This window comes from Castanea sativa, chromosome 7 (genome assembly GCF_040712315.1).
Source record: "Castanea sativa cultivar Marrone di Chiusa Pesio chromosome 7, ASM4071231v1".
Lineage (NCBI taxonomy): Eukaryota > Viridiplantae > Streptophyta > Magnoliopsida > Fagales > Fagaceae > Castanea > Castanea sativa.
In genome coordinates, this window is record NC_134019.1 from 23462139 (window position 1) to 23472739 (window position 10601).

Consider the following 10601-nt stretch of genomic DNA (forward strand, 5'->3'; position numbering starts at 1 on the left):
CTATTGCCTTAATCACTGTAACTCTACCATCCCTGAAAAAGTACTTGGACTTTCAATTCATTGAGCTTAGATTCCAGCTTCTCCTTCAAAAAAACAATAAAATCTACAATTTTCCCTTGAGTAAGGAAGAGAGGGGTACCCTGACTGATACTTTTGCACCCAAGGAAGTAAGCTATACTATTTGCCACAAAACATACATTTTTTGGGATAAACATGATTGACTTTTTTATGATCTGATACCAAGTTAATGCAGGACAATCTAGGCTTCCCACCTTGATTAGTCCCGTAGTAGACCGTAGGCTTCTCACCTAAGGTGTTTGGGTTCACCACCAAACAAATGCAATGCAATTTTTGCAAATAATTTGAATAATAAAAATAATGATAGTTTGAATACCAAAGAAAAAAAATTCATTTGGAGCTTTATATACAGCTTCTAGGAATTACAATGATAAAGATAAACTCTCCTAAGACAAAACCTAAACAATCTCAAATACTAATCCAATACTAATCAAATGCTAAAGGTAAACAACTAATCCTAACAAAACTTAAATACTAATCCAAACTAAAAAAATAAATAACTACTTTACAATTTAAAATTATCCACTGAAAATCTAAAATGAAATATTGAAATAACTTTTGGTTATGCCCCTGCATCACCCCTGCTTGTAACACACTGTCTTATCTAGCCTCTATCTTGTGCAGGCAAGTTCTCCCTTTTATTACACCCAGTATGCCTAATTCCAGTAAAACCCAAATTTATTCTTACATGAACTCTTTGTGACCTCCTCTTGGAGAAGAGCCAGCCTTGCATCCAAACTTTTCTTTTCTTACAAGACAGTTGAAATCCCCACAGCAAACACAAGGGCACCCTTGAAATGCATTCACTGAGCTTGAAATGATCTTCCAGAATTTTTCTTTCTTGACAAAATAAGAAGACCTATAGCTGCATACAAACAACCAATCCCTACAACCTGATTAAGAGATTACATCCCTTGCTAGGCAGATGCATCCACCACTTTTAAAACGACTTCATTATTCCATAAAAGAGCTAGATCACCACTAGTTGGTATACAATGACAATCCACATAACCTAAGGTCATCGATCTTATTAATCTTATCCTTTCCCACCATAGTCTCAAATAAGAAAATAATGTATGGGTCATGGTCCCTCATGAGGACTCTAACCCTCACCTAGGCATTACCAATTCCTTAACAATTCCACATGAATGCTTGCATTGCACAAACTCTAAAGGGTCACCAGCTAACTCTGATCAATCAAATCCCTACTAAGAATGAAATCTTGTAGCTATTGTATACCTTAGTTTAGATCGAAACAAGAGCGTGGCCTGGTAAGGTAGTTGGGCAATGATCAAGCAATTTTGAGTGGAGAAATGATAATAGAAACATACTAATGACTCAATTCTAGGAGAACAAGCTTGAGTTGAATCTAGACACATGAGGCAGAGGAGGAAACCCAATAACTGGGTGGGGATCAAAGCATTATGCAGTGGAGCTTGTGATCAGCTTGGGGAAAGCTCAGTGCTCTTTAGCAAGAGGAAGTTGTTGTGCATCTAAGGAAACGACACAAGGAAAGTTGCTCCTTTTTGTTAGGTGCTTTGGTTTACAACTTTAAGTTGCCTGTATTTGTGTTGTTGAAGGCTTGAAGCAGTTTCTTGTACATTCAGTTGTTTGAAAGAAATCTATTCATAATAATTTTAATATATATATATATATATTTTTTTTTTTTTTCATTTTCTAACTGTATGAAAATTTGCAAATTTTAATAGAATCTGTAGACAAACTCACATGCAGGTATTTGGTGCATGCCAATGGAATCTATGCCGGCATCTTTCAGCCATCATTGTAGCCATGTCTTGCCCCTCTACCATTGTTTTTAAAACCTTAACTAATTGTACTTAGGATTCATCATAAAAGCAAGAATTAAATCTTTAATTCTGCCTGCCGGACTTGTCTCTCTGGAATATACATGTAAAAATTTTAAGAGAAAGAATTATATGTATGTAGAAGTAGAACATAATCATATAACATGTGTAAGGAAGAAGAGGGGTGGAATTGTTTTTTAATGTTAAAAAAAGAAACCTTATACGTCCTGCCAGATTCTTTTTGACTCTCTCATCGTAAACCCAGCCAAAGCCACGGGAATTGTTGTCATACACTTTGTCCCTTTGTGGACCATCTTAGTGCTAATGCTCACAAATTGACACGGATGAATGAGTTTCGGCGTTCCTGGAAGTTGCCTTCTTTAATCGCATATTTTGTTTAGCCATTGAAGCTTTTTGAAATCTGAACAGAGGTAAAGATAAAAAAAAAAGGGTTTATCGAGAGGAGAGAGGTAGTGATCCGGTGGGAAGTAAAAAAAAAAAAAAATTAAGCAAAAAATTGAATTTAATTAAAAAATAACAATCATGTGTAAAATTGTGAAAGCCACAGAACTTACGTGTCACCGTATAAAGAAGTCAACTACATATCAAACATTTTCGGTAATAAAGTATTTATATACTAGATGCAGACTCGCACATTGTGCGAGAATCGAGATATATATATATATATATATATATATATATTACACTCCCTCCTTTTATTCATATTAGTAACAAAATATTTTAAATTTCTTTAAAAATGTCTTTATAAATATTTAACCATGGTTAGTAAAAAAAATTACTCATAAATTTAAAGTAAAAACATAAAAATTTTCAAGTACCAAAACATTTGAAACGACAAATCTCTCTATAACTCATTAAGGAAAAAAAAAAGATACAAACAAAAAAAAAACAAAAGTCATTAGTTAATATTTTAGAATATACTTTAATTTAAAATTTTAAAATAAGAGATTTTAATTCAAAAATTGAGGATAATTTTGAAAATTTAACCTTAAGCATAGACAGGTTAGTACACAATATTTTAATATTAATTTAACAAAGTATGGTCAAACAAATGTAAAGGGAAATGTAAAGGGAGAAATTTTTTTTTTCCTTCAAGTTTGGGGTGGAGTGTCATTTCTCCAAACCTCAAGGAAGAGGAATATAATTGCCCCTATATATGTATATATATATATTTTTTATTATTGTTTAGTTTTAATAATTTAGTTTTAATTTTATTTTATGTTAATAAAAACCTTACATATTCCATTTTTTTATATATAATATACCTTCTTTTTTTAACCTTTACATTTTTTTTAAAAATGTGAATATTTACATATACCTTAAATAAAATTTATATATTCCATTTTTTTATATGTGTAAAATCATAAACTACTACTTCATAATGACAGTGTTAATTAGTGTTATAATTTTTTTTCATAACCTCATTTGTAACGTTTCTTGCTATAATTATATACTAGTTGCAAACCCACGCGATGTGTGAGAATATTATTAAAAATCATTTGTAGATAAACTTATTTAAAAGTAAAAAAATTATAATAATAATTCTTTAAGGATCATTTTGTGAATTGTCAAAAGAAAATTTTTACCTCATAAATTAATAAACTACCATTACTAAAATCAAAGAAATATAACACAACTTATCAAATTGTTCAAACAAAATTTTGTCAAGAAATCATTTGAATCAGCCATTAAATGTATAGCATACCCTAGAAACTTCATAATTAAATATAGTGTAGAGTAAACATGAAGAATAAATTTTTTGGAATCATATAATTTTTTGGATAAACAATAATCATAAGTTGAAGAATAAATCATTAGTATTATATTTAATTGCTTACCAAGTTTGCTTTATTTTTTAACGAAGGAGAAGATACTGGTTGTACTTAATTCTATTGATAAAGTTTCTCATCAAATAATAGAAGTAAATTCAAATTTTCCTTGTACTAAAACCGATTAATATGTAGGTTCTAGTTAGCTCAGCTAGTAAAGTCTCTGATAGTTGTATAAGAGACCTGAGGTTCAATCTCCACCTACACCAAAAAATGATTGGTGTCTTGGTTTAATAATAAAGATCTATTATCAGGAGCGGACCATAGGTTGAAACTCTCTCAAAAAAAAAAAAAACCAATTAATAAGAAATAATCATTTTGGAGTAGATACTATAAATTTAAATCTTATTGTATTTTAACCTAATTATAAATAAATAAACAATTGAATACCCATGATTTTAAGTGTTTGTTATTGAAATCATCATTCTCAACTTTTATCACGTTGGACTAGGAACCAAGACGGTGGCCCCCTAGATATATTTTTCAAAATGAGAAAGTCTTCAAAAATCAAATATTCACAAAATTTGGAAAAGTTATAAAATATCTTAGAAGTACAATAATATTGTACTTTATTCTCTTACATAAATAGTGAATATTGTCATAAATTTAGTTTGTAGAATCTACTATTATGTGAGAATAATTTATGCCGCATTATACTTCTGAAGTGTTGTACAATTTTCCAAAAATGTGATGTGTGTTGTTGTTAGGTCATGGTTGGGAGGATGGAAAAATAAGAGGATATAAAATAGAGAGAGGTTGGAAAAGTGAGGGAGGATGGAAAAGTTTTTTGTTTTTCTCATTTGTGTTTGGTTGAGAGGGTGGAAAAGTGGAAGAATGGAAAATTTTTTGGTTTGGTTGAAAATAAAGTTTGTATAAATTTACCATCATGTCTCTCTTAAATAAAACAAAAAGTAATACATTATACTTTAAAAAAAAATTTGTGTATAGATAAAAGTAGACATTTCTAAAAATTAACATAAAAAAATCATCCAAAAGTGTTTTCTTAAAAAAAATATTAAAAATTAAAAAAAAAAAAAAAAAAAAAGGAAAGAAGAAGAACCCACCCTCTAACAAAACCAAAAAAGAAGCCAACGTTACAAAAAAAAAAAAAAAAAAAAAGGAAGCCAACGTTACAAGGAAACTGGAAAAGTAATAATAATAATAATTAAAAAAAAAAAAAAAAAAAGCCAACGTTACAAGGAAACTAGAAAAGTCAAAAAAAAAAAAGAGAGAAAAAAAAAAAAAAAAAAAAAGAAGAAGAAGAAGAAGCAAGAAACGTTAATTAGATGTGGGGCAGTCTTGTCTAAATATTTTTTCCACTTTTCACTCTAATTTGGAGAGATTGTATTTTGAAGGGAGAGGAGTGAAAATTGGTGGGCCTCACCACTTTTCTCTTCCCCTCCCCCTCTCATCTAAATAGTGAAAAATATCATTTTTCACCATATTTTTCTCTCTCTATTTTTCATCTCCTGTTTTCACTACAACTAAACATTTAGGTTTGATTTTAATTTTGGTGGGACCATGCATGTAGGGTGAGAACGCATTGCTGGTATATTTAAGAGGAAACCAATGCAAATATAAGGAATTGAAGTGCGGCTTTTAGTAGCCACAAATAATTCATGTAACAAAGATTGGATGGAAGATAAATATGTGATTGTCCCAACCCATAGAATCATTTCTTACCACTAATTTCCAACGTAGGTTAGCCAAAGAAAATTGGCTAATACTACATTATTCTAGACAAGTTTTTATTTTTTTTTTTGGGGAAAAAGGGTACCATTTATAATAAAAATAAAAGAGTGGATTGTAATTTGCCACTGTGTTGTGACAATGGTAGGAGCTGGACAAATATATATATATATATATATATATATATATATATAAAACAAAAACTGATATTAAGTTACATAAACTAAAACTAATAGTAAGAGCTGGACAACAGATGTCTAACAAATGACACCTCAAGTTGTTTAAGTGATAATTTTCAAACCATGAGTAGACCTAATTGGTTAAAATCTGTCAACCACAGGTAAGTTAATCTCAATTAACCATTATTTTAAAAAAAATGTTTTTTTGCTAATTTTTTTAATTTAAAAAACTCAAAATTTTCAAAACAACATCGTTTTTTAAGGCACTTAATGGCACAATGTGATGAAATTAGATGAAATGATCGAATTGACAACAAGTGAAAGTTAAAAGATTGAAATGAAAGGAAAAAAAATTATAGGACTGAATTGAATTTTAGTCAAAATTAGAAGATGTAAATTGTAATTTTGTCTTATTCTAATTTGTTGCCACTTTATTTTTGGTTCAATGGGTCATATTACAAAATTTTCATATTAACACTATTTGTTTTGTTGTAAAATTATATATCTAACATTTTTCCAAAAGATAAAAAAAAAAAAAGCATGCAAAATTAATCATACCGGTTTTATTCAACTAAATATCATGAAGGAGAATGTTTGGGTTTTCTTTTTGTAGGGAAAATTTTATGTGCAATGGAATATGTGTAATTGTAAAGTTTCTCGTACACCTATTCTATCACACACTTATCGCCATACAAGAAAACTCACATGAGTACTTTATAATACAAAAATGACCACATTTTAGCTAATTAAGTACAAAATTTACCCACATTAGGTAATGTAAAGTTGTGTAAAAATACATTACTACTACAGTAACCATATAAATTTATATTAATACTATTCATTTTGCATTAAGTTTTTTTTTTCTTTATGTATTCCGAGGATAATGAAAAAAAAGGATGGTGATTGTTATGTGTAAAGAAAAAAAAATTAAGAAAAATTAATATTTATAATATAAAATAAATAATTTCACTTAAATATGTAAAATAAAAAATGCCAACTTCTTATTTGAAATTGGACATAAATTTTTGGAAGAAATTGCTCCCATACACTCTTGTCTTGACCACCTGTCATTGCCAAAGGACAAAAAGAATGTGATGTAGCGAGCAGAGAGCTAAGTGTGGAACACGTCAAGCCAAGCCAAGGTTTTAGTACGTACCTGTCAGCTTTGGCTACATCACCAATCTCAGCTCGAATTTGTCTCATCTGTTGTCAAAAAATAAAATAAAATAAAAAAGGTTGAAAAAAATGAGAATAAGCGAAAGCGAAAGCTAGAGCGAGAGAGAGAGATATATACTTCCATGGGACGGCGACCATCTAATCGAAGACCTTCAGGGCTTACAAACTCTATCTCTATTCTATTTCTCCACTACCAACCAAGGTTAAGGTTGTGTTTGTGCTTGTGGATTGCAACAAGAGAACTAAACTGGGACTCCCAACAAAATCTCAAATCTAAACAAAGGCCGGCAAGGCAACAAACCACACACTCTAAAACCCTTTGCTTTAAGCGACGTTGTTGCTATTGATATAAACTTCTTTAGCAATACCCCAACAAAATCCAAACCCGACCCCACCACCTCATCATAAACACAAAAATACTTCTGTTTCTCCCTTTTTAGACAGAGTCCCCAACAACACACCTCCCTTGGCCACGTGGAAACGAATCCCAAGAATGGCAACACAAGAAATTTTGATTAAGGCTGAAACACTAGGGCAAAAATGAGTAGCATCTCATCATGCATATACTGCAGCAATGACTTTGGTGTTACCCATCTCAAACACAGCGGAACTGAAATTGATAGTTAAGAAAGAAGAAAACAAAAAAAAACAAAAAAAAAAACCAACTATTCTTAAGAAAGAGAAAGTCCAAGCCAAGGTTTCAGTACGTACCCGTCAGCTTTGGCTACAACACCAATCTCAACTTGAATTTGTCTCATCTGTCGTCAAAAAAAATAAAATAAAATAAAAAAGGTTGAAAAAAAATGAGAATAAGCGAAAGCGAAAGCTAGAGCAAGAGAGGGAGATATATACTTCCATGGGACGGCAACCATCTAATCGAAGACCTTCAGGGCTTACAAACTCTATCTCTATTCTATTTCTCCACTACCAACCAAGGTTAAGGTTGTGCTTGTGCTTGTAGATTGCAACAAGAGCACTGAACTGGGACTCCCAACAAAATCTCAAATCTAAACAAAGGCCGGCAAGGCAACAAACCACACACTTGAAAACCCTTTGCTTTAAACAACGCCGTTGCTATTAATATAAACTTCTTTAGCAATACCCCAACAAAATCCAAACCCGACCCCACCACCTCATCATAATCCCAAAAATACTTCTGTTTTTCCCTCTTTAGACAGAGTCCCCAACAACACACCTCCCATGGCCACGTGGAAACAAATCCCAAGAACTGCAACACAAGAAATTCTGATTAAGGCTGAAACACTAGAGCAAAAATGAGTAGCATCTCATCATGCATATACTGCAGCAATGACTTTGGTGTTACCCATCTCAAACACAACGAAACTAAAATTGATAGTTAAGAAAGAAAAAAAAAAAACCAACTATTCTTAAGAAAGAGAAAGTCCAAGCCAAGGTTTTAGTACGTACCCGTCAGCTTTGGCTACAGCACCAATCTCAGCTCGAATTTGTCTCATCTGTCATCAAAAAATAAAAATAAAATAGAAAAGGTTGAAAAAAAATTAGAATAAGCGAAAGCGAAAGCTAGAGCGAGAGAGAGAGATATATACTTCTATGGGACGGCGACCATCTAATCGAAGACCTTCAGGGCTTACAAACTCCATCTCTATTCTATTTCTCCACTACCAACCAAGGTTAAGGTTGTGCTTGTGCTTGTGGATTGCAACAAGAGAATTGAACTGGGACTCCCAACAAAATCCCAAATCTAAACAAAGGCCGGCAGGGCAACAAACCACACACTCTAAAACCCTTTGCATTAAACGACGCCGTTGCTATTAATATAAACTTCTTTAGCAATACCCCAACAAAATCCAAACCCGACCCCACCACCTCATCATAAACATAAAAATACTTCTGTTTCTCCCTCTTTGGACAGAGTCCCCAACAACACACCTCCCTTGGCCATGTGGAAACGAATCCCAAGAACTGCAACACAAGAAATTCTGATTGAGGCTGAAACACTAGAGCAAAAATGAGTAGCATCTCATCATGCATATGCTGTAGCAATGACTTTGGTGTTACCCATCTCAAACACAGCGGAACTGAAATTGATAGTTAAGAAAGAAGAAAAAAAACCAGCTATTCTTAAGAAATAGAAAGTCCAAGCCAAGGTTTTAGTACGTACCCGTTAGCTTTGGCTACAACACCAATCTCAGCTCGAATTTGTCTCATTTGTCATCAAAAAATAAAAATAAAATAAAGAAGGTTGAAAAAAAATGAGAATAAGCGAAAGCGAAAGCTAGAGCGAGAGAGAGAGAGAGAGATATATATACTTCCATGGGACGGCGACCATCTAATCGAAGACCTTCAGGGCTTACAAACTCCATCTCTATTCTAATTCTCCACTACCAACCAAGGTTAAGCTTGTGCTTGTGCTTGTGGATTGCAACAAGAGAACTGAACTGGGACTCCCAACAAAATCCCAAATCCAATATATTTCTCCCATCTTCTCAGTAACAAAATATGGTTGTCAAAACTCCAAGGGCCATTCTTCAAGACCCAATTCTGTTGGCTTTCCATGGAAAACTTGTATTGAAAAAGGCCATCACCAACTTCAATGATCCTTAGGTCTTGACCAAATTTCCAAACTGATTGGAGAAGGTTTTTTTGCCGCTCTAGTGTTAAGTCGTTTACTCGTATGAAATCGACCCATCAGGCTCAGGGAACATTCTTCGAGTATTTTGGCCTGATTATCTGATCGGACCTTTATTAATTCTCCCTCCTCAACTGTCAAGCTTATCCATTAGAGTCTCTCAGTGAACTTGGAGTCCATGTGAGAAGATAGTTTGCACTTGCAGCTTGAAAGTATGTTTAGGCGTGTACAGGAAGAAAACTTCCTATTACTAACAACTCAACAATATTACTAGTAAGAAACAAAATCCCACTCAGCCCCCCTTTGTTGGTAATGGGAAGGAATACCACCGCCCAAAATAAGCCGTGGAATAATCTCACCCAAGATGAGAGAGAGCTCCCACTAAGAGGAGAGAAAAAATTCTTTTAGTTAGTTGAATTCTTTTCTTAGATCTAGCTGATATAAGTTTTCATTTCTTAGATATATAATCGAACAATCACTTTTTTTTATAGTGTTTGTCATATTAAATAGTATTAATAGAGTTGAAATGTTGAAGATGCGCATGAGTTTTGAATGCAATGACCTTAAATGGATGTAGATTTTTGTATTGTGTATGTAATCGGTAATAGGATCCATGGAGAATTCCAAACATCTAGAGCAATTTCATTCTCTATTTCTAACACACCCCCTTACTCAATAACTCTCTTTTTCTTTTTCTTTTTTCTTTTTTCTTTTTTCTTTTTTCTTTTTAAATCAAGAATTGATTACCATTTTCCACACCCAAGATCCTTGTTTTGGTTTAGGAACATTCCAAAGTTGTTTCCCTTTAGGTATCTGGCTGAAAGTAGATTAATCCAATCTTATCTTCCTTTTTTATTATATTCCAACCCAATTTGCCAATGACTGCTGCGTTCATACGTTTCATTCTTTTATTACCAAGAATAATAGGCGTGCAAATCAATCCTACATGCAAATTAAAATATATTTGCAGACTCCGTATAATTCTGCTATTTTACGAACTTTTGCATAAGTTGAAAGTATAAACAAAAAGGTCTAGCAAAATGAAATGCTTTATTCATCGTAATGGATGATTCATGTCTACACTAGTATACTATTTTCATCCAAGATGATCAATCCATACAGAGCAATTGGGTACAGGAGATTTCGTTAAGTCAATTCAGGTCCCACTATCATTCACAGAGAGAGAGAGAGAGAGAGAGAGAGAGAGATATGC